Below are 25,344 nucleotides of genomic sequence, written 5' to 3'. Positions count from 1 at the left end.
AAGTTAGGAAGGACTTTTACCTTTTCATTTGGCTAGTTTTCATATCTTTGTAATTGAATTCAGAGCTATGACTCACTAAACCCCCTTTCATTGGGTTAGGGAGCTCTATTGTAATTCAATGAATCAATAATAGTTTATCTTCTTCTTCAATCTTTTCTCTTGAATTTTGTTAGAAAGCTTCTCGATCTAATTCCATTGGGTAGTTGTCTTGGGAAAGAAACTACCCATAATTGGAATCCTTCGGAACCTTGGGAAAGGAATGGAGGATTCATGCTAGAGAAGCTTTCTCACAGTGAATTGGATTGGGGTTTGGATGGATATTGTGACATGTAATCCTACCAAATTGTGGTTCATGAAACTGTGTGGTATAATCAGTGATCGAGCATCATCTCTTCTTATGAACATTTAAACCAAGGGATTGGGAATTTGTTTGTTTTTAGAGAGAATTGGTGAGCCAAGGGATTGGGATCCAATCATATAAGATTGCCAAGCAAAATTCAATGAACGCATTGCTTGAGGAAGAGATAAACATGTTTTGATTCGGAGATCTCAATATCTCCTATAACCCAATGAATTCCCCATTTCTGATTTCCACTTTCTCTTTACATTCTGCAATTACATTCATGCAATCACCCCCATTCCCTTTTAATTTCAGCAATCTAGCTTCTGCTCTTTAATTCATGCAATTTAAGATTCCGCCATTAAAATTTCTTGTCATTTACATTTCCCGCCAATTTTACATTCCGCAATTCTCATCTAAATCTTGATTCCGCTCAACTAGAACAAACTTCTAATCCGAATTGCTCACTCAACCAATCCTTGTGGGATTCGACCTCACTCTAGTGTGAGTTTTTACTTGACGATAACCGGTGCACTTGCCGGAAGGAATTTTGCCGATCGTGCAATTTCCTAAATCGTAGCATAACAAGTTTATGCGCATCAAGTTTATGGCGCCGTTGCCGGGGATTGGTTTTCGATTGACAATTCTCAAATTGGAAGTTAACTAGATTGAGCATTTTTTTTTGTTTTGATTAATTCAGTACAAGTTACTTGTTGAATTTTAATTTCTGTGCTCTGTTACATGCTTTCTTTCTTTATGCCTTTAAATTCAAGCAACTAACTCACTGACTCACTAACTGTTTGAATTAATTCCTCAACTGCTCTAACCATACTCTTCCATTAACCAAGAGTATTTCACTTGTTTGTTGCCTATGCTGTGTTCTTGTATGACAGGTAGGAGAGGAGAGACATCAACTCCTCCATATACCGAACCAGAGAGGACCCTTCATAGACTGAGAAGGGAAGCAAGAGGGAAGAGAGTACTGGGAGAAGAGGAATCTGAAGGAGAATCTGAGGACAATTTTGAGGAAGCTTTAGATCTCAACATGGATAGAGAAGTTCACAACCATGAGAGAGCTGATGGAAACAATGCCATTCCTGAGAGGAGGGTTCTTAGTTCATACATAAACCCAACCTCTGGGAATTGTGGTAGCAGCATCCAGAAACCACCCATTCAGGCCAACAATTTTGAGCTCAAACCACAGCTAATATCACTTGTGGAGAATCATTGTTCATTTGGTGGAAGTGCTAATGAAGACCCAAACCAACATCTCACAAAATTCCTGAGAATTTGCGACACTGTGAAGTCCAATAGAGTCCAGGAAGATGCCTATAAACTGCTTTTGTTCCCATTTTCACTTAGGGACAAGGCAGCTAAGTGGCTGGAATCATTCCCAAGGGGGAGCCTAACAACCTGGGACGAGGTGGAAAGCAAGTTTCTGGCACGTTTCTACCCCCCACAAAAGGTCAATAGGCTTCGATCTGAGGTTCAGACTTTTAGACAACAAGATGGTGAAACTCTCTACGAGGCATGGGAGAGATTCAAGGATTTGACAAGGAAATGCCCACCAGACATGTTCCATGACTGGGTGCAATTGCATATTTTCTATGATGGACTGTCTTATGAATCAAGGAAGGCTGTAGACCATTCATCAGGAGGTTCATTGAACAGGAAAAAGACTGTGGAAGAAGCCATTGAAGTGATTGAGACAGTGGCTGAGAATGAGTACTACTATGCATCAGAGAGACACAACACTAAGGGAGTCATGGAGCTGAACCATGTTGATACAATTCTAGCCCAAAACAAGGTGTTTGCCAAGCAACTAGCAGAGCTCACCAGGAAATTAGAAACAAAACAAGTGGCTGCAATACACACACAAGATCAAGAGGAAGAAAGTACTGAAGGAGGTGATTGGGAAGAGGCTAATTATGTAGGAAATCAACAAAGGCAACCATATGATCCACATTCCAACACTTACAACCCAGGCTGGAAAAATCACCCAAACTTTGGGTGGGGAAACCAGCAAAACCAACATAACAAGTCCACATACCAAAACTCCAACCAAAGATCATACCAAGCCACACAAAACACTTACTCTCAACCACCATATCATAGCCAAAATAATCAACCTGCTCAACCTAATCCGAACCAACAATTTCAAGATCAATTAAACAGGATAGAAGGAATGCTTGCAACCATGAGTCAAGACATAACCGAATTGAAAGCTTTTAAGGAAGAAGTAAATTCTAACCTGCAAAACCAAGGAGCTGCCATCCAGAAGCTAGAAAATCAAATTGCGTATTTGTCTAAGCAAACCCCTGGGACAAGCGTTTCTCATGCTGCCAAGGCTATTGCAAGGGAAGAATGTAAGGCCATAACCCTCAGAAGCGGAAAGAATCTAAAGGAGATCTCAAAGGAAACCACAGAGGATGAAGCAAAGGAAAATGTGAGAGATAAGGAACAAGGACAATCTTTTACATCGTCTGCAACAAAAGAAAAAGAAAAAGAGGTCCTGAAGCCTTATACACCTAAAGCACCATATCCTCAACGTTTGATGAAAAGTGAAAAGGATGGCCAATTCTCCAGGTTCTTGGAGATTTTCAAGAAGCTTTAAATCAACATTCCGTTTGCTGAGGCAATAGAGCAAATGCCACTCTATGCAAAATTCTTAAAGGAATTAATGACCAAGAAAAGAAGCTGGAGAAACGAGGAAACTGTGTTGTTAACTGAAGAATGCAGTGCCATCATCCAGCACAAATTGCCTCAGAAATTGAAGGATCCAGGCAGTTTCCAAATCCCCTGCATCATAGGAGAAGTCATGGTGGAGAAGGCCTTGTGTGACTTAGGGGCCAGTATCAATTTGATGTCTCTAACAATGATGAGAAGAATGAAAATTGAGGAAGCCAAACCAACAAGAATGGCCCTCCAATTGGCAGATCGAACTTTTAAATTCCCTCATGGGATAGTTGAGGATTTGTTGGTGAAGGTGGGAGATTTTATATTTCCTGCTGATTTTGTGGTGTTAGATATGGAGGAAGAAGCCAAAGCTTCAATAATCCTGGGAAGACCCTTCCTGGCTACTGCTGGAGCCATCATAGATGTATAAAAGGGTGAACTCACTCTTAGACTACATGATGAGAAATTGGTGTTTAACGTATTCAAAGTAATGAGCTATCCATCAGAATCACTAAGGGAATGCATGAGGGTGGATGTAGTGGACATTGCAGTACAAGAAACCTTTGAGGAAACAACAAAGGAAGTGGCAGAGGAGGAGTTCACCAAGGACATAGAAGTTAGTGACATCAAGGCTGCTGAAACAACCATGCCAAACATGCCAGAGATAGTGAAAGAAGAGAAGGAAGCACCAAAACCTGAGCTCAAAGCATTGCCCCCTAATCTCAAGTATGCATACTTGGGTAGTGATGAGAGTCATCCTGTTATCATTAGCTCTGCCCTGAGTCAAGAACAGGAAGAAGAATTGATCAAGGTGCTACAAACTCATCAAGATGCCATTGGATGGACCTTAGCTGATTTGAAGGGGATAAGTTCATCCATATGCATGCATAAAATCTTGTTAGAAGAGGATGCTAGACCCTCCATCCAAGCTCAGAGAAGATTGAATCCCGTCATGAAAGAAGTGGTACAAAAGGAGGTCATGAAGTTATGGCAGGCAGGGGTAATCTACCCCATTTCTGATAGCCCATGGGTTAGTCCCATCCATGTAGTTCCCAAGAAAGGTGGCATAACTGTGGTGCCAAATGAGAGGAACGAACTCATACCCACAAGAACTGTCACTGGGTGGAGGATGTGCATAGACTACAGGAAGCTCAATGAAGCCACCAGAAAAGATCATTTCCCACTCCCATTCATGGATCAGATGCTTGAAAGGCTTGCAAGACATGCTTACTATTGCTTTTTGGATGGATACTCAGGCTATAATCAGATAGTAGTTGATCCTAGAGATCAAGAGAAAACATCATTTGTTTGTCCATATGGAGTTTTTGCTTATAGACGCATGCCCTTTGGATTGTGCAATGCACCTGCCACTTTCCAAAGATGCATGCTGTCCATCTTTTCGGACATGATTGAAAAATTTATTGAGGTCTTCATGGATGATTTTTCTGTGTTTGGAGATTCTTTTCCCAGCTGCCTACACCACCTTGCCTTGGTGCTTAAGAGGTGCCAAGAGACTAACCTAGTATTAAACTGGGAAAAATGTCATTTCATGGTCACAGAAGGAATAGTCCTTGGCCACAAAATCTCTAATAGAGGCATGGAGGTGGATAGAGCTAAGGTGGAAATCATTGAAAAACTACCTCCACCAAGTAATGTCAAGGCAGTTAGGAGTTTTTTGGGACACGCTGGTTTTTACAGAAGGTTTATTAGAGACTTTTCTAAAATAGCCAAACCTTTGAGTAACTTGCTTGTCTCTGATACACCCTTTGTATTTGATAAAAATTGCATGCTAGCCTATGAACTTTTGAAGCAAAAACTTTCCTCTGCACCTATCATTGCCCCACCTGATTGGAACTTACCTTTTGAACTGATGTGTGATGCATCAGACCTTGCTATTGGGGCAGTGTTAGGACAAAGGAAAGACAATTTGGTACATGTGATTTATTATGCCAGTAAAGTCTTGAATGCTAACCAAAGGAATTACACAACCACTGAAAAAGAACTCTTGGCAATAGTCTTTGCATTTGACAAATTTAGATCCTATCTCATTGGATCTAAAGTCATTGTCTTCACTGATCATTCAGCTTTAAAATACTTACTTGCTAAATAAGAATCCAAACCAAGACTTATTAGATGGGTTCTTTTGTTGCAGGAATTTGACATTGAAATCAAAGACAAGAAGGGTGTAGAGAACAAGGTGGCAGACCATTTATCAAGGATACCATGTGAAGAAGGAAGCGCACAAAGCACACATATAAATGAGTGCTTTCCTGATGAACAACTCATGGTAATTCACAAAGCACCCTGGTTTGCAGACATAGCAAACTTCAAGGCCACTGGGAGTTTGCCGTTGGAATTTAACAAGCATCAAAGGAAGAAATTGGTAAATGATGCCAAATACTTCATCTGGGACGAACCATACTTGTTCAAAAAATGTTCCGATGGCATACTCAGAAGATGCATATCAGAGGAAGAAGGAAGGGAAGTCTTATGGGACTGCCATGGCTCCACTTATGGAGGACATTTTGCAGGAGAAAGAACAGCAGCTAAGGTGTTGCAGTGTGGTTTTTATTGGCCCACTATCTTCAAAGATGCAAAGGAACTAGTGAAGCACTGCCATGAATGCCAGAAAGCGGGGAACCTGCCAAGAAGAAATGAAATGCCACAACAATTCATTCTGGAACTTGAATTGTTTGATGTATGGGGGATAGATTTCATGGGACCCTTTCCCTCCTCATACTCAAATAATTACATTCTTGTGGCAGTAGACTATGTCTCCAAATGGGTTGAAGCAATAGCAACTCCAACCAATGATAATAAGGTAGTCATGAACTTCCTCAGAAAATACATTTTTTGCCGTTTTGGGGTTCCAAGAGCAATCATCAGTGATGGAGGAAGCCACTTCTGCAACAAACCATTAGAGGCATTGCTTCTAAAATATGGAGTCAAACACAAGGTAGCCACACCATACCATCCACAAACAAGTGGGCAAGCCGAAATATCTAACAGAGAACTCAAAAGGATCCTGGAAAAGACTGTGGGAACTTCAAGGAAGGACTGGTCGATTAAGCTAGATGATGCTCTTTGGCCATATAGGACAGCTTTCAAAACACCAATTGGAATGTCTCCTTACCAACTAGTATACGGAAAAGCTTGCCATTTGCCACTGGAGTTGGAGCACAAGGCATACTGGGCCTTGAAACTTTTGAACTTGGACAGCAAAGCTGCTGGAGAAAGAAGGATGTTGCAAATTCAAGAGTTGGAAGAGTTCAGAGCTGAAGCTTATGAGAATGCCAAAATTTACAAAGAAAGAGCAAAGAAGAAGCATGACAGCAACATAGCCCCAAGGAAATTTGAAGAAGGACAAAAAGTATTGCTCTACAATTCTAGGCTGAAGCTATTTCCAGGGAAGCTAAAATCAAGGTGGTCTGGACCATTCCTTGTCACCAAGGTCTCCAAATATGGACAAGTAGAAATCATGGAAGAAAAGTCACAATGAACCTTCATTGTGAACGGTCAAAGACTCAAACATTACTTGGGAGATGTGGAGGAGAAGGACAAGGTTAAATATCACCTCAACTGAGGAAGCTGACCGTCAAGCTAATGACATTAAAGAAGCGCTTGTTGGGAGGCAACCCAACCTGAGGTAATACCCTTTTGCTGTTTCTTTTATTTGTTTCAATAAAAAGGGTGAAGTAGTTTCTGTGCATTGCAAAGAATTAAGTTTGGTGTGTCACACCAAACAATGAATTCGTGAATCAATAATTCAAAGGGAAATGTGTGACTCTAAGTTTGGTGTTCCACCATAAAGATCAACTGAACACAACAACCTTTGAATTATATGAAAGGAACAACCATTCTAAGCAGTCACAGAAATGCTTAAAACCCTTAGCAGCAACTTCATTCCAAAGAGAACTCAAGGATTCAAAGAATAGAGAAGTAAGTAGGGAGACTAAGTTTGGTGTTCACACACCAACTTAAGACTCAGATACTTACCCACACATAGTTGAGCTAACCACTCAAGTGCTTGAGAAGCAAGCAACTTCATCACTCTTTGCAGGAAAGGAAACAAGGATCTTAAAACATGAAGCAACAATTAGGAGAAGAAGAAGAAATCAAAGTGTTTCCTGGCAACAAAGAGAAAACAAGGAATTTCACAAGGTGGTATTGTTCCTTGATAATTCTTTAAAAAGGGCAAACAAAAGCATGCTTGTTCTGGTTTAAACTGTAAATGTTGAATCTTTCTGGAATGTGAAGTTTTTAGTATATTTGTCTGTTTATTGCTTTGAATAAAGTGAATGCCTAGATGTTTGGATATAACTTCACTTTCTTAAACAAGTGCTTGCCATGCTTGTTCTGTTTCCAAAAATAAAAGAAAGGTTTGAACAAAAGTAACTTGGCTCAATTAGTGACAAATCAAGTAGAATTAAGTGGTGGTATGCATGCTTGATTGTTTAGTCAGATCACTGGAATTAGAGTGTAGAATTATCATTTTTTGTGTAGAAATTGAAAACTGTCTATGGATCTTGATGAATAAATGTCTTTGGCCATGAAAAAGAAAGAAAAAGAAGAAGAAAAAGCCACTGAAAAAGGGCAACCAAAAAGCAAGAAAATTGAGAAAATAAGCTAGGCACCAATGGTTTGAACTTCTGAGACAAATGCCTGTGGTGTTTATGTATTAAGGATATGCTTGGATGAATAGGTTCTGAGGAGTGTTTCAACACTTGGTAACTTAGGTTAACTAACCCGGGATTATCAACCAAAAGTCCATTATCAAGAGCAACCTAAATACAAAACATTTAGTCACACAAAGAGGTGCTGGGCACCAATGTCTCAAGAAGAAATGTGAACTAAAATGCCTGAAGTGGATATGTGTAGTGCACTAATAAGAAAAAGAAAATGCCAAAGGCTTGTGCAACACATGACACCAAGCAAACAAGGAGCAAAGGAGCTCTAAGAAAAAGAAAAGAAAAACAAAGAAGAGAAAAGTGCCAAGGACATAAGAATAACAAGAGGCCATAGCAGTGTTTGATGGATGCAATGAAAAAGTGATAATCTTACCTGATAAGAATGAAAAAGTGATGCTGCAACTTTCTGCATAAAACCCTTCTGATGAACTTCAAATGCTTACTAATATAGCCATTGGGATTGCTTTCTGTTCATGCTTTTTTCTCAAATAACTCAGGACTTGCTTAGGGACAAGCAAGTATTAAGTTTGGTGTTGTGATGCCAAGGCATCTTAGGCTAGTTTCACTAGTATTTTTCTGTTAGTTTTAGTGGTTTTATGCATTTTCTTGAGCTTAAAGTAACCAAGAATGGTTAAATGAATAACAAAGCAATGAACCATCCAAACAGTATGATTTTGATGCAAATTCCATGAGTTTTTAGTTATATTACTTGAATGCTATGAATGGAAGATTTCTCATGAAATTTTGCAAGACTTTGATGCAATTGTTTGGATGGTTTCAGGGAAGAAGAGTCTAGGCAAGGAAGCAACAAAGTCAATAAAGGAAGCTTGAATATCACATGTGGAGTTTAAGTTCCAGTTTAAGTCTAAACTGGAGCTTAAACGCCAGAATCATGAAGGCTAAGAAATGCTGAAACTGAAGTTTAACCTCCAGTTTAACCTTAAACTGGAGGTTAAACGCCAGAATGAAAGTCTCACCAAAGAAGCATTTCCACGTTTAACCTCCAGTTTAACCTTAAACTGGAGGTTAAATGCCAGAATGAGAATGCCACTCAGGAAGCATTTCCACGTTTAACCTCCAGTTTAACCTTAAACTGGAGGTTAAACGCCAGAAATGGGAAGTGCACCAGGGAGCCATTTCCACGTTTAAGCTCCAGTTTAACCTTAAACTGGAGCTTAAACGTGTTCGACCAAGTTTTCTCCTCCAGGGTTGCTTTCTCCATTCCCACGTTTAAGCTCCAGTTTAACCTTAAACTGGAGCTTAAACGTGTTCGACACCTCCAGGGCTACCTTTCTCAGCTTCCACGTTTAAGCTCCAGTTTAACCTTAAACTGGAGCTTAAACGTGTTCGACCTCCCAGATGGCTTTCTCTATTTCCACGTTTAAGCTCCAGTTTAACCTTAAACTAGAGCTTAAACGTGTTCGACCTCCAGGGCTGCCTTTCCTATCTCCACGTTTAAGCTTCAGTTTAACCTTAAACTGAAGCTTAAACGTGTTCGACTAAGTCACCCTCCAGGGCTGCCTTCTTCCATTTCCACGTTTAAGCTTCAGTTTAACCTTAAACTGAAGCTTAAACGTGCTTCCACAAATGGCATCACTGGAAGTGTCTGGCGTTTAAGCTACAGTTTAAGCTTAAACTGCAACTTAAACGCCACTCTTGGAAAAGGTTTCTGGGCCAAAAATATTGCGGTTTAAGTTAGTATTTGAGCACAAACATTAACTTAAACTTACTCTGGTATGAAACCCAATTGAATATCATGGTTTATAGGATTGGGCCTGAAGGATTGATGAGTCTGAAATTTCAAATTATTGAGTCATGTGTCATTATTTGATTATCACTAAGTTGGCTCAATGAATGTTACAGAATTTGGATCAACAGCCTCATCAAGATTATGGATCATAAACCCAAGGCAAAAGGAAAGCAGGGAGAGGCCTCAAAGCCCAAGAAACACAACAGAAGCTCAATATAGAAAGTGTATAAATAGGATAGAATTTAAGTTAGGAAGGACTTTTACCTTTTCATTTGGCTAGTTTTCATATCTTTATAATTGAATTCAGAGCTATGACTCACTAAACCCCCTTTCATTGGGTTAGGGAGCTCTATTGTAATTCAATGAATCAATAATAGTTTATCTTCTTCTTCAATCTTTTCTCTTGAATTTTGTTAGAAAGCTTCTCGATCTAATTCCATTGGGTAGTTGTCTTGGGAAAGAAACTACCCATAATTGGAATCCTTCGGAACCTTGGGAAAGGAATGGAGGATTCATGCTAGAGAAGCTTTCTCACAGTGAATTGGATTGGGGTTTGGATGGATATTGTGACATGTAATCCTACCAAATTGTGGTTCATGAAACTGTGTGGTATAATCAGTGATCGAGCATCATCTCTTCTTATGAACATTTAAACCAAGGGATTGGGAATTTGTTTGTTTTTAGAGAGAATTGGTGAGCCAAGGGATTGGGATCCAATCATATAAGATTGCCAAGCAAAATTCAATGAACGCATTGCTTGAGGAAGAGATAAACATGTTTTGATTCGGAGATCTCAATATCTCCTATAACCCAATGAATTGCCCATTTCTGATTTCCACTTTCTCTTTACATTCTGCAATTACATTCATGCAATCACCCCCATTCCCTTTTAATTTCAGCAATCTAGCTTCTGCTCTTTAATTCATGCAATTTAAGATTCCGCCATTTAAATTTCTTGTCATTTACGTTTCCCGCCAATTTTACATTCCGCAATTCTCATCTAAATCTTGATTCCGCTCAACTAGAACAAACTTCTAATCCGAATTGCTCACTCAACCAATCCTTGTGGGATTCGACCTCACTCTAGTGTGAGTTTTTACTTGACGATAACCGGTGCACTTGCCGGAAGGAATTTTGCCGATCGTGCAATTTCCTAAATCGTAGCATAACAAGTTTATGCGCGTCACACACCAAACTTAGAAGGTTTGCTCGTCTTCCAGCAAGAGAAGAAAGAAGAGAGTAGAAGAAGAAGAAATAGAAGAGATGGAGGGGGTTTAATGGTTCAGCGAAGGGGGAGAAGTAGTGTTTATAATGGGTGAAAATGAAGGAGTGAAGATGGGTTTATATAGGAGTGGATAGAGGGGTAGGGTTCGGCCATGTATGGGTGGGTTTGGGAGGGAAAGTGGTTTGAATTTGAATGGTGAGGTAGGTGGGGTTTTACGATGGATAGATGTGGATTAGTGAAGAGATTATGGAGAAGAAGGTAGGATTTAATAGGTGAGGGGATTTTGGGGAAAAGGTATTGAGGTGATTGGTGAAGGTTATTTTGAAAAGGGTGTTATGGAAAGGTATGAAGAAGAGAGAGAGATATGAGGTAGGTAGGGATCCTGTGGGGTCCACAGATCCTGAGGTGTCAAGGATTTCTCATCCCTGCACCATGTTGGCGTGTAAACGCCCCCTTGATTGCCAATCCTAGTGTTAAACGCCAGGTTACTGCCCATTTCTGGCGTTTAACGCCAGCTTTTCTCCCCTTTCTGGCGTTTAAACGCCAGCTCTGTGCCCTTTTCTGGCGTTAAATGCCAGTTCTGTGCCCTTTTCTGGCGTTATACACTAGCTCTGTGCCCCTTTCTGCCGTTAAACGCCCAGAATGGTGCCAGACTGGGTGTTTAATGCCCATTCTGCTACCCTTATTGGCGTTTAAATGCCAGTGAGCTTCTCCTCTAGGGTGTGCTGTTTTTAATACTATTTTTCATTCTGTTTTTGCTTTTTCAGTTGTTTTTGTGACTTCACATGATCATCAACCTACAGAAAACATAAAATAACAATAGAAAATAAATAGATATGATTAAATAAAATTGGGTTGCTTCCCAACAAGCACTTCTTTAATGTCAATAGCTTGACAGTGGGCTCTCGTAGAGCCTCACAGATACTCAGAGTATGATGATGGCCTCCCTACACCAAACTTAGAGTTTGAATGTGGGGGATCTTTTTGACTCTGCATTGAGAGAAGCTTTTCATGCTTCTTCTCCATGGTTATAGAGGGAGATCCTTGAGCTTTAAACACAAGGGAGTCCTCATTCATTTGAAGGACCAATTCTCCTCTGTCAACATCAATCACAGCTTTTGCTGTGGCTAGGAAGGGTCTGCCAAGGATGATGGATTCATCCATACACTTTTCAGTGTCTAGGATTATGAAATCAGCAGGGATGTAGTGGCCTTTAACTTTTACCAAGATATCCTCTACAAGTCCATAAGCCTATTTCCTTGAATTGTTGATGCACGGAAAACTTGTCTCATAACAAATTTCCTTCGGCAAGTGTACCGAATTAGTCGTCAAGTAAAAACCCACAATATTGTGAGGTCGAATCCCAGAAGGATTGATTGATCAAGCAACTTTAATTAGAGGAATGTTCTAGTTAAGCGAATCAGAAATTGAGTTGAGAATTGCAGAAAGTTAAATGCGGAAAAGTAAATGACAGAAAGTAAATTGCTGAATCTTAAATGGGAATGGGGGAATTGCTGAATCTTAAATGGGAATGGGGGAATTGCTCATAAATGTAAATGACAGAAATTAAAGTGAATGGGTAAGATCAGAAATGGGGAGTTCATTGGGCTTAGGAGATGTTGCATTCTCCGGATCAATCTCATTTACATCTCTTCCTCAATCAATGCACTCATTGATCTCCTTGGCAATCTTAAGTGATTGAATTACAATTTCTTGTAATTCAATCTCTCAAATCTTGATCAATAGCCAATTCCTTGGTCAATTGCTCATGAGAAGAGATGAAGTATGGTCACTGATTATACCATATGCATTTCCCAAATCAAGTATTGAGAGGATTATAGTCACATATCCATCCAAACCCAATTTGGTCCAGCATGAGAAAGCATTTCTAGCTTGATCTCTTCATTCCTCTTCCAAGGTTCAGAAGAGATCCAAGTATGAATAGTTTCTTTTCCAAGATAATTACCCAATTGGATGAAGATCGAAAGCTTTCAAGTAAAATCAAGAGAAAAGATAGAAGAAGAATAATGAAAATTAGTATTGATCCATCAAATTACAACAGAGCTCCCTAACCCAATGAAAGGGGTTTAGTTGTTCATAGCTCTGGAAAATGAAAACAAAGATGGAGAATACATGATGAAAACTAGAAGAGCAGAGAAAGTAAAATACAGGAAGTAGTTCTATGCTATTTTTCCAACTCCCAGCAACTCCCCAAAATAATTCAAAGCTACTCCTATATATACAACTCTTCTCATCTTCTAGTTGGCTCTTCAAGTCTTGGGCCTTTGGATCTTGAGTTTGAAGCAGTTCTCTTCTTCATTTGGGCTTGGCTTTACTTGCAGAGAGAAAGTGTGAAGTAGGCAGAGATTTTAGCTCAGGACATTAGGGTTGTTAACGTTTAGTGAAAATATGAGTTCGAGAACGTTAGTGACAATCAACTTTCTCACTAACGTTCCTAAGTAAAAGCCACGTTAACCTCAACGTTAGTGGCACAAACGTTGCCACCAACGTTGCCTCTAGGTCCTTCTCACACGTTATTGGGACTTAACTTTCCTAATAACGTTGAAAAGCCCCCATTGCTCCTACGTTAGAGCCCACGTTAACTTAGTTAACGTGGCTCTTTAATGTAGGCTTGCCATCCTTCGAGAACGTTAGTGACATTCAACATTGTCACTAACGTTCCAATGTGCCCCCATGTCTCACGTTAGAATCCACGTTAACTAGGTTAACGTGGCTTATAACGTGGCCATGCTTAGTCATCCCCAACGTTAGTGACAATGTTGAGTGTCACTAACGTTGGCTCATCATTCCTCATCCACGTTAGCTTCCACGTTAACTAAGTTAACGTGGGAGTTAACGTGGCTCATAGTGGCTTGTGTGGCTCCTTCCAACGTTAGTGACAATGTTGAGTGTCACTAACGTTGGCCATCACCTTCTTCTCTCACGTTAGCCTCCACGTTAGCTAAGTTAACGTGGAAGTTAACGTGGCTCCTTGGGGTTGTGTGGTTGCTTCCAACGTTAGTGACAATGTTGGGTGTCACTAACGTTGTCGACCACTCTTGCCTCTTCACGTTAGCTTCCACGTTAACCAAGTTGACGTGGGAGTTAACGTGGCATTGTGCACTTAGGCCAACGTTAGTGACAATGTTGAATGTCACTAACGTTTGCTTCCTTTCCCCCTTTTAACGTTAGAGGCCACGTTAACTAACGTGGACTCTAACGTGGCCACTTGTGAGCATTGGCCAACGTTAGTGATAATGTTAAGTGTCACTAACGTTGGCTCAATTTCCCTTCTTCACATTAGAGTTCACGTCAACTTAGTTAACGTGACTCTTAACGTGGGTAATGATGGCTTCGAGAGCGTCATTGGCAGTCACTTTTCTCATTAACTTTGCAAGTTACCTCCCATTCCTTGCTTCCTTTGGTCCTGAAATCAGGCAATAGAGTGCATCAAAGTTCTAGTCCAAGTCATGGGTAATGCAGAATACAATTTGTCACTAAACTCATGCAAAATCCTCATGAAATCATGTAAAATGCACAATGTATGCTTGAATCAAGGTGTAAGTGAATATCTACCCAAAACTAGCTTATTTCCTAAGAAAATGCATGAAACTATCCTAAAAACAGTAAAGAAAAGGTCAGTGAAACTAGCCAAAATGCCCTGGCATCACAACACCAAACTTAAAGCTTGCTTATCCCTAAGCAAGTACTGGAACAAGAGAATGATGAATGGGATACCAAGAGAAATGAGTTATTCTTGTGGAAGTCATGTCCCTGGTTTTATGGTGGTTTCATGCATAGCAACTTAGGTTCATTCCTGGCTTTCAGACCTTTATCATATCCTAGAATACTCACTATGATTGCATCCCATGAAACTTTTATTTATTGATCCTTTTGTTGTTATTTCAGGGCTTATTCGTGTTCTTAGGCTAAGTGTTCTGTAAGGGGGCAACTCTTTAAGATAAGCTTTCAGCCAACACTCCCGAACCAGTTGGTTCAAGGTGCTAGATGTTGAGACACCCCTAAGGACTTACTCCCTCAAGTCTCTCCCCCATACATACACACCACAGGCATATAGTTTATTCATTTTCTTTTCTTGAGGCCTTGGTGTCCAGCACCTCTTTGGGTTACTAAATGTTTTGTGGTGATGGTTACTCTTGATAGTGGACTTTCAGCTGATAATCCCGAGTTAGTTAACCCAAGTTACCAAGTGATAAGGCACCCCTAAGAGCTTATTCATCCAAGTAGATCCCTCACACAGGAACACCACAGACACATGCCTCAAGATTTAAAACCATTGGTGCCTAGCCTTATTGCTTAGTCTTTTTCTTTTATTCCTCAACTTTGATTGTTCTTTCCCTTTTTCTTATTAGGATCTTCTTATTTAGCTAGTCTCATGGGGTGTGTCTCAAGCATGGTATTCATGACAGATAGTTGTCTTCCCACCTTGTGGTTGAACCAACTTAGCTAACTTATGATCATACCACAAACTCATGAACTTACTCCATAGTATGAACTCCTCTCTGGTTTTTAAAAACAACTTATTCTCTTTTCATTTGATTTAAAGGGACAAACATACAATTAAGTAAGGAGATAGTGTAGTAACATAAAGACTAGCACACAGAGACCTTCTTCAACACCAAAAACTTAAAAGACAAAATTGAAAAAGGTTCCAACTATGAGTATCTATTAATCAAAAGTGCATTCGGACTTCTAATTTTCAACAATTCTTAGTATAATGGAATTAAGTGACAATACAACCTTCGGGTGATGATTTCTAGTTGCTCTCTTTCTTTGTCATCATCCTAGTCCTTGCTACATCACTTCCTTGGGTGAAGATGCACTATTTCCTCATAAGATTCCTATAAAGTTATTGGAAGTTGCTTGTTCCCAAAACACTTGAGATATAATTAGCTTGTATGCGTGCTTGTGGCTATTGAACTTACTTTGGTGTGCGAACACCAAACTTAGTTCCTTGTCCAGTACAAAACATTGCATATATGCAGAGAACCTCATATCTTGTTGTTAATATGACAATTATTACTAAAGTCTAACTACATCTAAGTGGATTCCCTTGATTGGTTGGAGCTAGCAATGTGTTTTGGGAGTGGGGTGTAATTCTAATGTCTTTGGTGGAACACCAAACTTAGAATCACACTTTCACTCTTGACTTGTTTAGGTGTGGAACACCAAACTTAGCTCCTCGCAATACAAGGGGAAACAACTTGTGATCCTTATTGAAATATAGATGAAAAGGAAACTACCTGAGGTTGGGTTGCCTCCCAACAGAGCGCTCTTTTATCGTCGCTAGCTCAACGGTTCCTCCTTTACTTGAGGTGGTAATTTACTCTGGGGTTTTCCCCCATGTTGCCCAGATAATGCTTGAGTCTTTGTCCATTCACTGTAAAAGTCCTTTCAGAGCCTTCATCCATGATTTCGATATGTCCATAAGGTGAAACTTTTTTGACAAGAAAGGGTCTGGACTACCTTGATTTGAGTTTTCCTGGGAATAGTCTCAATTTGGAATTGTAGAGGAGTACTCGTTGCCCCTTTTCGAAACTCCTAGGTGCAACATGCATGTCATGTCTTCTCTTTGCCTTCTCTTTATACATCTTGGTATTTTCATAGGCTTGTGACCTGAATTCCTCCATTTCTTGCAGCTGCAAGATCCTCTTTGCACCAGCAGCAATGCTGTCAAAATTTAGTATCTTGATAGCCCAGAGAGCCCTGTGTTCCAGCTCCAGTGGTAAGTGACAAGCTTTCCCATAAACCAGTTGATAAGGGGACATCCCAAGTGGTGTTTTGAATGATGTTCTGTATGCCCAAAGAGCATCATCCAGCTTCTTCGACCAATCCTTTCTTGATGCACCCACAGTCTTTTCCAGAATCCTCTTTAGCTCTCTGTTGGATATCTCAGTTTGTCCACTTGTTTGGGAATGATATGGTGTAGCTACCTTATGTTTTACCCTATATCGTAGGAGAAGAGCTTCTAGTGGTTTGTTACAAAAATGGCTCCCTCCATCACTGATGAGTGCTCGTGGGACTCCAAACCGGCTAAAGATATTCTTCCTGAGGAAGTTCATGACAACCTTGTTATCATTTGTTGGGGTTGCAATAGCCTCTACCCACTTGGAGACGTAATCTACTGCCACCAAAATGTAATTGTTTGCATATGACGTTGGGAATGGTCCCATGAAATCAATTCCCCACACATCAAACAGTTCCAGTTCCAAGATGAAATTCTGTGGCATCTCATTTCGTTTGGGTAAGTTTCCAGATCTTTGGAATTCATTGCAGCTCCTTACTAGTTCTTTTGCATCTTTGAAAAGGGTGGGCCAAAAGAATCCGCTTTGTAACACTTTTGCTGCAGTTCTGTCTCCTTCAAAGTGTCCTCCATAACATGAGCCATGGCAGTTCCACAGGACCTCTCGTCCTTCTTCTTCTGAAACACATCTTCTAAGGATCCCATCTAAACACTTCTTGAAGAGATATGGCTCATCCCAGACAAAGTATTTTGCATCATTCATGAGCTTCTTTTTTTGATGTTTATTTATCTCTGGAGATAATGCTCCAGATGCCTTGAAGTTGGCAATGTCTGCGAACCATGGTGCTTTGTGAATTGTCATCAACTGCTCATCCGGGAAGAGCTCGTTCACCCTTGTATCATGTGCTCCACCTTTATCATGAGGGATCTTGGATAGGTGATCTGCTACCTTATTTTCCACTCCCTTCTTGTCTCTAATTTCAACATTGAATTCATGCAACAATAAGATCCATCTTATTAGTCTTGGTTTTAATTCTTGCTTGGCAAACAAATATTTAAGTGCTGTGTGATCTGTAAAAACAATCACTTTAGCACTAATGAGGTATGATCTAAACTTGTCAAATGCAAAAACTATTGCTAGTAACTCCTTTTCAGTAGTGGTATAATTTCTTAGAGTATCATTAAGAACTTTGCTAGCATAGTATATCACATAGACTAAGTTGTCTTTCCTCTGTCCTAACACTGCCCCAACTGCAAAATCAGATGCATCACACATCAATTCAAATGGTAAATTCCAATCAGGTGGGGAAATAATAGGAGCACAGGACAACCTCATTTTCAAATTTTCAAAGGCTAACATGCATGTTTCATCAAAGATGAATGGTGTATCAGATATAAGGAGATTGCTTAAGAGCTTGGCTATCTTTGAAAAATCTTTAATAAATCTTATGTAAAAACCAGCATGCCCCAAAAAACTCCTAATTGCCCTGACATCACTGGGTGGAGGCAGTTTTTCAATGAGTTCTATTTTAGCTCTGTCAACCTCAATGCCTTGGTTAGAAATCTTGTGACCCAGGACTATTCCTCCTGTCACCATAAAGTGGCATTTCTCCCAGTTCAAGACCAAATTGGTCTCTTGGCATCTTTTCAATACCAAGGCGAGGTGATGTAGACAAATAGGGAAGGAATCTCCGAATATCGAGAAATTATCGATAAAAACTTCAATAAATTTTTCTATCATATCTGAAAAGATAGAAAGCATGCAGCGTTGGAAAGTTGCAGGTGCATTACATAACCCAAATGGCATGTGCCTGTAGGCAAACACTCCATATGGGCAAGTGAATGAGGTTTTCTCTTGATCTCTGGGATCAACCACTATTTGGTTGTATCCTGAATAACCGTCGAGAAAACAATAATATGCGTGCCCTGCAAGTCTTTCCAACATCTGATCCATGAATGGAAGGGGGAAATGATCTTTTCGTGTAGCCTCATTGAGCTTCCTGTAGTCTATGCACATCCGCCATCCTGTGACTGTCCTTGTAGGAATTAATTCGTTCTTCTCATTGGGAACCACGGTGATTCCTCCTTTTTTTGGGACAACATGCACGGGGCTAACCCACGGGCTATCTGAGATTGGGTAGATCACCCCTCCCTGCCATAACTTCATAACTTCTTTCTGTACTACTTCCTTCATGATAGGGTTCAACCTCCTTTGGGATTGAATGGATGGTTTGGCATCATCTTCCAGCAGTATCTTTGAGAGTGGGTGGTAGTGCTTTAAGTTCAACCTCCTTTCGTGTTCTCCTAAGTATGCATATTTGAGAGTGGGTGGTAGTGCTTTAAGTTCAAGTTTGGGTGCTTCTGACTTTTTGTTTTCTTCCTTTGGTGCACCTTGTATATGAATCTCTGCTGTTGCAACCTCTTCACTTGATTCAGATTCCTCATCTACCAATCTCTCAGGTTCTTCAAGTTCTTCTTCTTCAAAATTCTCTTGCACTTCCTCCTCAAGTATATCTAACCTCATGCATTCCCCCAATTGTTCTGGTGGGTAACTCATGGCCTTGAACACATTGAATGTCATCTCTTCATTGTGTAGTCTTAAGGTAAGATCACCTTTTTGGACATCAATGACAGCTCCAGCAGTTGCCAAGAACGGTCTTCCCAGGATGATGGAAGTCTTGGCTTCCTCCTGCATGTCCAGCACTACAAAGTCTGCTGGGAAGATAAAATCTCCCACTTTCACTAGCAAATCTTCTACGACGCCATGCGGGAACCTGAACGACCTGTCTGCCAGCTGTAGGGCCATTTTTGTTGGTTTAGCCTCCTCTATCTTCATCTTCCTCATCATAGCTACTGACATCAAATTGATGCTGGCTCCTAAGTCACAAAGGGCTTTCTCCACTGTGATTTCCCCTATAATGCAAGGGATCTGACAACTCCCAGGATCCTTCAATTTCTGGGGCAGTTTATGCTGAATGATAGCACTACACTCTTCTATTAGTATCATAGTCTCGTTGTTCTTCCAACTTCTTTTCTTAGTCATGAGCTCCTTTAAGAACTTGGCGTAGAGTGGCATTTATTCTATTGCTTCAGCAAAGGGTATGTTGATTTGCAGCTTCTTGAAGATTTCCAAAAATCTCGAAAACTGATTGTCGTCTCCCTTCTTCTTTAGTTGCAGAGGGTATGGGACTCTTGGGATGTCTGGTTTCAGCACTCCTTCCCCTTTTTATGAACTCAAAGTTGGAACTTGAGCTTTGTCCTGCTCTTCTTGTGGATTCTGGGGGGTTTCCTTCAGTTCCTTCCAACTCCGAAGGGTGATAGCCTGACACTCCTCCCTTTTGGTTGAGTTAGTTTTACTGCGAAGGTTGTGGCTGGGAATTTGTTTGAATAAATAGCCAATTTGTGTCTCAAGCTTCTTGATGACAGCATCCTGATTTTGCATATTTGACTGCACTTCCTCTCTGAATGCTTTACTGTCCTGGATATCCTTGCATATGCCTTCAAGTAGACTTTCAATCCTTGAGATTCTTTCATCAAATGATGATAGGTCAGGTTGAGGAGGGTTGTTCTGGCCTTGATATGAATGTGGAGAGGTGTTGTTATTGGGATGCTGATATGGTCTAGAGGTGAAGTGTTGGTGGGCTGCATTGTTTGGATTTGGGCGCCTTTGATCAAGGCTTTGGTCTTGTTGATTTCCCCACCCAAAGTTTGGGTGATTCCTCCATCTAGGGTTGTAGTTCTTGGAGTATGGATTATGGTTTTGCCTTGGTGAATTCCCAATGAAGTTGGCTTGCTCCTGGCTACCCTCTGCTTCTTCATTCACTCCTTCTTGGGTTGTTGATGAAGTGGAGATTGCTGCCACTTGGTTCCTTTCCATCTTCTTGGTGAGGTCAGCCAGCTGTTGGGTAATGAGCTTGTTTTGGGCCAACAGAGCATCTACATTGTTTAGCTCCATTATTCCTCTTGTGTTCCCTCTTTTGGAAGCATAGAAGTAGTCGTTCTTTGCTACTGTTTCAATGACATCTATAGCCTCCTCAATGGTTTTCTTATTGTTCAAAGATCCTCCGGATGAATGGCCTACGACCTTCTTTGACTCATAAGAGAGCCCTTCATAGAAAATGTGCAGCTACACCGATTCGTTGAACATGTTAGGTGGACACCTCCTTGTTAGGTCTTTAAACCTCTCCCATGCTTCATATAGAGTCTCACCATCTTGTTGCCTGAAAGTTTAGACCTCAGCTCTCAGCCTATTGATTCGTTGAGGAGGGTAAAATCTTGCTAAGAATTTGTTCACCACGTCTTCCCAGGTTGTCAAGCTTTCCCTTGGGAAAGATTCCAGCCACTTGGCTGCCTTATCCCTGAGTGAGAATGGAAATAAAAGCAGTCTATAGGTGTCAGGATGAACACCATTAGACTTCACTGTGTCACATATTCTCAGGAAGGTGGTTAAATGTTGATTTGGGTCCTCTTGGACACTTCCTCCGAATGAACATTTGTTCTACAAAAGGGTGATGAGCTGTGGCTTCAGTTCAAAATTGTTGGCATGGATGGTTGGCTTTTGAATGCTACTTCCACAGTTTCCCGGGTTTGGATTGATATAAGAGCCTAAAACTCTTCTATCCTCCCCAGTATGATTTGCTCGACCTCTTCCGCCATGGTTGTGAGCCTCTTCTTCATGATGGTTTTCCATGTTTTCTTCCATGTTTGGTTCAAAGTATTCCTCAAAGTGTTCCTCCTCTTCTTCAGCACCAACTACACGTTTGTCTCTTGCCTCCCTCCTTAGTCTAAGGAAGGTTCTCTCAGGTTCAGAATCAAAGGAAGTTGAAGCCCCGCTTCTTCTCCTTGTCATACAACCAACAAGTACAAGCAAAGAGAATAGGTGCAGAAAGTATATCTGTCAGAATTACTGTTAGTGTGAGTGATGCAATATATCAAACAGTTAGTGGGTTAGTGAGATGAAATTTAAATAACAGAAAAAAAAGTAGGGGGAAGGGAAGAAATTAACTAAAACAGGAAGTAAATAACTCAAACAGAAATTTAAATCAAACAAAAATAAAATGCTCAATCTAGTTATCCTCCAATCTAATCATTGTTGATGCACAATCAATCCCCGGCAACGGCGCCATAAACTTGATGCACGAAAAACTTGTCTCATAACAAATTTCCTTCGGCAAGTGTACCGAATTTGTCGTCAAGTAAAAACTCACAATAGAGTGAGGTCGAATCCCACAACGATTGATTGATCAAGAAACTTTAATTAGAGGAATGTTCTAGTTGAGCGAATCAGAAACTGAGTTGAGAATTGCAGAAAGTTAAATGCGGGAAAGTAAATGACAGAAAGTAAATTACTGAATCTTAAATGGGAATGGGGGAATTGCTCATAAATGTAAATGACAGAAATTAAAGAGAATGGGTAAGATCAGAAATGGGGAGTTCATTGGGCTTAGGAGATGTTGCATTCTCCGGATCAATGATGCCAAGGCATCTTAGGCTAGTTTCACTAGCATTTTTCTGTTAGTTTTAGTTGTTTTATGCATTTTCTTGAGCTTAAAGTTACCAAGAATGGTTAAATGAATAACAAAGCAATGAACCATCCAAACAGTATGATTTTGATGCAAATTCCATGAGTTTTTAGTTATATTACTTGAATGCTATGAATGGAAGATTTCTCATGAAATTTTGCAAGACTTTGATGCAGTTGTTTGGATGATTTCAGGGAAGAAGAGGCTAGGCAAGGAAGCAACGAAATCAATAAAGGAAGCTTGAATATCACATGTGGAGTTTAAGTTCCAGTTTAAGCTTAAACTGGAACTCAAACTACCAAGCCATATAATGCTGGGAACTATCAGTGGCGTTTAAGCTCCAGTTTAAGCTTAAACTGGAGCTTAAACGCCAAAATCATGAAAGCTGAGGAAAAGCTGAAAGTGGCGTTTAACCTCCAGTTTAACCTTAAACTGGAAGTTAAACGCCATAAATGAGAAATGCACCAGGGAGCCATTTCCACGTTTAAGCTCCAGTTTAAGCTTAAACTGGAGCTTAAACGTGTTCGACCATTCTCCTCCAGGGTTGCTTTCTTCATTTCCACGTTTAAGCTTCAGTTTAACCTTAAACTGAAGCTTAAACGTGTTCGACAATCCACACTCCAGACTTGCCTTCTTCCATTTCCACGTTTAAGCTTCAGTTTAACCTTAAACTGAAGCTTAAACGTGCTTGAATTATACCACCTCCAGGAGTGTCCAACGTTTAAGTTGCAGTTTAAGCTTAAACTGCAACTTAAACGCCACTAATTGAAAAGGTTTCTGGGCCAAAGATATTGCAGTTTAAGTTAGCATTTGAGCACAAACATTAACTTAAACGTACTCTGGTATGAAACCCAATTGAATATCATGGTTTATGGGATTGGGCCTGAAGAATTGATGAGTCTGGAATTTCAAATTGTTGAGTCATGTGTCATTACTTGATTATCACTAAGTTGGCTCAATGAATGTTACAGAATTGGATCAGCAGCCTCATCAGGATTATGGATCATAAACCCAAAGCAAAAGGAAATTAGGGAAAGGCCTCAAAGCCCAAGAAACACAACAGAAGCTCAATTTAGAAAGTGTATAAATAGGATAGAATTTAAGTTGGTTGAGACTCGGGGGGAATTTTGGGGGATCACTTTTTCTAGTTTTCATACTTTTTGTAATTGAATTCAGAGCTATGACTCACTAAACCCCCTTTCATTGGGTTAGGGAGCTCTATTGTAATTCAATGAATCAATAATAGTTTTTATCTTCTTCTTCAATCTTTTCTCTTGAATTTTGTTAGAAAGCTTCTCGATCTAATTCCATTGGTTAGTTGTCTTGGGAAAGAAACTATCCATAATTGGAATCCTTCGGAACCTTGGGAAAGGAATGGAGGATTCATGCTAGAGAAGCTTTCTCACAGTGAATTGGATTGGGGTTTGGATGGATATTGTGACATGTAATCCTACCAAATTGTGGTTCATGAAACTGTGTGGTATAATCAGTGATCGAGCATCACCTCTTCTTATGAACATTTAAACCAAGGGATTGGGAATTTGTTTGTTTTTAGAGAGAATTGGTGAGCCAAGGGATTGGGATCCAATCATATAAGATTGCCAAGCAAAATTCAATGAATGCATTGGTTGAGGAAGGGATAAAAAAAAATGTTTGATTCGGAGATCTCAATATCTCCTGAAACCCAATGAATTCCCCATTTCTGATCTATCACTTCTCTTTACATTCTGCAATTAAATTCGTGCAATCACCCCGATCCCTTTTTAATTTCAGCAATTTAGCTTCTCGCTCTTTAATTCATGCAATTTTACATTCCGCAATTCTCATCTAAATCTTGATTCCGCTCAACTAGAACACACTTCTAATCCGAATTGCTCACTCAACCAATCCTTGTGGGATTCGACCTCACTCTATTGTGAGTTTTTACTTGACGATAACCGGTGCACTTGCCGGAAGGAATTTTTGCCGATCGTGCAATTTCTTAAAATCGTAGCATCAAGTTTATGGCACCGTTGCCGGGGATTGGTTTTCGATTGACAATTCTCAAATTGGAAGTTAACTAGATTGAGCATTTTTCTTGCTTTGTTAATTCAGTTCAAGTTACTTGTTGAATTTTAATTTCTGCACTCTGTTACATGCTTTCTTTCTTTATGCCTTTAAATTCAAGCAACTAACTCACTGACTCACTAACTATTTGAATTAATTCCTCAACTGCTCTAACCATACTCTTCCATTAACCAAGAGTATTTCACTTGTTTGTTGCCTGTGCTGTGTTTTTGTATGACAGGTAGGAGAGGAGAGACATCAACTCCTCATTATACCGAACCAGAGAGGACCCTTCATAAACTTAGAAGGGAAGCAAGAGGGAATAGAGTACTGGGAGAAGAAGAATCTGAAGGAGAATCTGAGGACAATTTTGAGGAAGCTCTAGATCTCAACATGGATAGAGAAGTTCACAACCATGAGAGAGCTGATGGAAACAATGTCATTCCCGAGAGGAGGGTTCTTGGTTCATACATAAACCCAACCTCTGGGAATTGTGGTAGCAGCATTCAGAAACCACCCATTCAGGCCAACAATTTTGAACTCAAACCACAGCTAATATCACTTGTGGAGGATCATTGTTCATTTGGTGGGAGTGCTAATGAAGATCCAAACCAACATCTCACAAAATTCCTGAGAATTTGCGACACTGTGAAGTCCAATGGAGTCCAGGAAGATACCTATAAACTGCTCTTGTTCCCATTTTCACTTAGGGACAAGGCAGCTAAGTGGCTGGAATCATTCCCAAGGGGGAGCCTAACAACCTGGGATGAGGTGGAAAGCAAGTTTCTGGCACGTTTCTACCCCCCCACAAAAGGTTAATAGGCTTCGATCTGAGGTTCAGACTTTTAGACAACAAGATGGTGAAACTCTCTACGAGGCATGGGAGAGGTTCAAGGATTTGACAAGAAAATGCCCACCAGACATGTTCCATGACTGGGTGCAATTGCATATTTTCTATGATGGACTTTCTTATGAATCAAGGAAGGCTGTAGACCATTCATCAGGAGGTTCATTGAACAGGAAAAAGACTGTGGAAGAAGCCATTGAAGTGATTGAGACAGTGGCTGAGAATGAGTACTACTATGCTTCAGAGAGACACAACACTAAGGGAGTCATGGAGCTGAACCATGTTGATACAATTTTAGCCCAAAACAAGGTGTTTGCCAAGCAACTAGCAGAGCTCACCAGGAAATTAGAAACAAAGCAAGTGGCTGCAATATACACACAAGATCAAGAGGAAGTAAGCACTGAAGGAGGTGATTGGGAAGAGGCCAATTATGTAGGAAATCAACAAAGGCAACCATATGATCCACATTCCAACACTTACAACCCA

At 40.3% G+C, this 25,344-nt stretch overlaps 3 non-coding genes across 3 annotated transcripts; 1 reads left to right on the top strand and 2 right to left on the bottom strand.

The window, feature by feature from the left end:
• Positions 1–1,811: 1,811 nt before the first annotated feature.
• Positions 1,812–1,915, bottom strand: LOC148577545 (small nucleolar RNA R71). Its single transcript, XR_015903120.1, has one exon. It is a non-coding gene; the product is annotated as a small nucleolar RNA R71 (small nucleolar RNA).
• Positions 1,916–20,588: 18,673 nt separating this feature from the next.
• Positions 20,589–20,692, top strand: LOC148577544 (small nucleolar RNA R71). The gene has a single exon (XR_015902846.1). It is a non-coding gene; the product is annotated as a small nucleolar RNA R71 (small nucleolar RNA).
• A 4,139-nt stretch (positions 20,693–24,831) lies between these two features.
• LOC148577543 (small nucleolar RNA R71) lies at positions 24,832–24,935 on the bottom strand. Its single transcript, XR_015904646.1, has one exon. It is a non-coding gene; the product is annotated as a small nucleolar RNA R71 (small nucleolar RNA).
• Positions 24,936–25,344: the final 409 nt, after the last annotated feature.

The sequence above is a fragment of the Arachis ipaensis genome, chromosome B1, assembly GCF_059453495.1.
Source record: "Arachis ipaensis isolate K30076 ecotype BB chromosome B1, ASM5945349v1, whole genome shotgun sequence".
Classification (NCBI taxonomy): domain Eukaryota; kingdom Viridiplantae; phylum Streptophyta; class Magnoliopsida; order Fabales; family Fabaceae; genus Arachis; species Arachis ipaensis.
The sequence above is the reverse complement of the archived record's forward strand: the minus strand, read 5'-3'. Positions and strand labels throughout refer to the sequence as shown.